We start from the raw sequence: 2,825 nt of genomic DNA on the forward strand, positions 1-2,825 counted from the left end.
TTTTTGCAAAGCTCGTTGTCGTGTAGGAAAACTGCAGCTTTGATTAAAGAAACGCAGTTGTTTTGGGCAGTATTAGTATTACCCACACAAAGTAATCAACCAAAATGGGCATAAAAATGCGTTATCAAGAGAATGTTAAACGCTACAGGCCTATCATTCATACTCTTTTATCAAATTCGTTAAGGAGTGTATGTTTTCTTTGCGAATTTTCAAGATACCACTTTCATTATGAAATGTACAGCAAAGCGAAAGTTTGATAGCAAAAACATCCTCAAGATATCAAAAGTAGCCCTAGAAAATTTGGAGACATTGTCCCTAGTTCAAAGCGTGAAAACAGCGTAATGGTACTGGATGATCATCATTTTAAAATGATAGTACATTTCATCTTTTCTAAATAAGTTGGTTTAGAAATCGAAAAATGAGAAGGTAATGTGTATCTCGAGGACAAAAAGCCGATCATAATGAGAACTGATTTTGAGAATATCATAGAAAGAAAAGAAATCAAAGGAGGAAGTAGAGGGGCAAGAAGCCCCTTGTAGGCCACGTGCTAATAAGAACAATAAGGAATCGACAAATGTAGTATCTAAGACACTTGATTCGGCATAAAGTCTCTGAAGATCTTGATCTAAGTTGAAAATTAGAAGGTAAACAAATCTGGGATAGACCCAAAGAAACGTATTCGTAAAATCTGAACAGATGGATGAATGGAAAACAACGGGGTAATATAGTTTTTTTTCGGGATTTGGGGGGGGGGGGGGAGGGGGGGGGGGGGGGGCATCTGTGTGGAGAAATGAATTGAGAAGCACGATCACCGATGTGTTTCAGACCTGGTTCTTAATGATGATGAATGCGAATTAATGGTTAATCATCTTTCCCTTTTGACGCTACTTGTATTCGTAGCAGGTAAGAACGAATTCCTCATCCTTGATTGTCTTCAGGTATATGAGTCCCACCTACCTCACCTTCACTTGTCAGAGTTTTATAATCTGAGGCCAGTCACAGGTATTTGTCTGGAAACTGAACCAAAATCCGACGTAAAATAATCGGAATTCCGAGCTATGATATAGAAAGCATCCTTCTGTCCACATGAAAGACGATATTCTGTGCATGTAAGATTTTATGCTTAAACTTAAGAGTGAAATTCAGGGGTAAGATGTGCCGTTTCATTATTCCGTGTGCAGATTACTAGGTGAGATTAGATTTATATATCAAACAAAATATTATCTCCTAACCCCTCCTCCCGGACCCCCCCCCCTCGCACTTCCCCCAATGTTTGTGTTTTCAGCTCACCATAACGTGCCACCAGCTCCACCAACGCCCAGAAGAACCACGGAGAAATCCCCATTCTACACCAGATCTACAACAACTGTCCCCCCAGACCCTCTGTGTACACACAGCTATCGTGGTGTCCCGGTGTGTACTTTCGACAAAAGCATCTGTACTTGGAGACCTCTCACCGCGGACAATACTAAAGTGTCCTGGGTTCTAGGAGGGGGCGCGGCTGGTGCAGGACCAATAGCTCGCGACTGGCAGCTTCCCGGCAAGACCAAAATAGGTAACCGTTTGAACATTCCCATTATCCCGAATCGTGAAAAAGAGTAAAACATTTGTTTTGATATCCCTATTTTAATCAATTCTTGTATATTTGTACAGCATTGTAAACTATCATGTTTCACTTGAAGGCCAACCTCAACTGCAGATTGGGTGATTTCCGTCGTTTTTTTAATCCTGTGTACAGACATAGTCCTGTTTTTATTTTTAAACTCTCTGTACCTACACCTGCGTCAGCACCCCCCCCCCCTCTTGCACCAAGCTTTGTCAATCTGCCTGCCGTCTCATTCCAAGAGATTCCTCCGTGCCTGGGTGCCCTCTGTAAAACAATGATAATGCCACTGAGGGTCTGCGCGGCCATCAGGAATAGTGAAAGTTGTTTCTGCTCTTGTAGGTTTCAGAACTGACGAAGCATCGGAATATAGTTAGCTTCATAAGATGGATTCCTGGCTGGTGCTGATGCGGCCACCTAAGCTTTACTTCTGCTTTGTGGTGTGTGAGAGTTTGTTGGTGCAGACACCTGCTCCCTCTTTGTTGACAACATCTTTTAAACTGTACAATAAAAACCTCATGTGTTTTACCATTCCTGCAAAGTCTCAGGAAGTTCTCCACAGATACAATAAAGCATTATCTTATCTTAATTCTATTCATTTCTTAATGTATATGAGAAGCTATTGATAAAGTCTATTAACAGCTGAGCAGACAGAATATCTTACCATTTCGTATTCTACACACTTCTAGATTTCTTGATCCAAGTGATAACCTGCTTTGACTTTGAATGAATTCTGCGATCTTAGACAAGGGCGATAAAAGTGGGACGGGGAGGGGAGGAGTGGAGATTCAGATTTCTTACCTGTTGAGATGATAATATTATGACTATCCATTGGTTTTTTACTCTTCAGGATCCTACGTTTACCTCAAGACGGAAACGCAAGGCTCCCCTGTGGGCTCTAAAGCTTCACTGACAGGTAGCTTGGCTTTCGACATTACAGCTGTTTGTATTGAGTTCCACTACGCTACCACAGGCAGTGAGAAGCAACTCCTTAACGTGTACAACTCACCAAGAGTGAAAGGAGCAGGAAAAGACGTCTTGCTGCTCGCGATGACAGACCTGAGCACTAACGGCGTTTGGCAAACAGCTCGTCTCTCATCAAAGTGTGTGCTCCAGGATTCTAATGTGAGTGTCTTGTCACATTTGTGATTTGTTATCTATACTTGTCGTGTAGCTGTTCCTGCCAGAAGTAGAGGGGCAAGAAGCCCCTTGTAGGCCACGT

Source organism: Aplysia californica, unplaced genomic scaffold, assembly GCF_000002075.1.
Source record: "Aplysia californica isolate F4 #8 unplaced genomic scaffold, AplCal3.0 scaffold00149, whole genome shotgun sequence".
NCBI lineage: Eukaryota > Metazoa > Mollusca > Gastropoda > Aplysiida > Aplysiidae > Aplysia > Aplysia californica.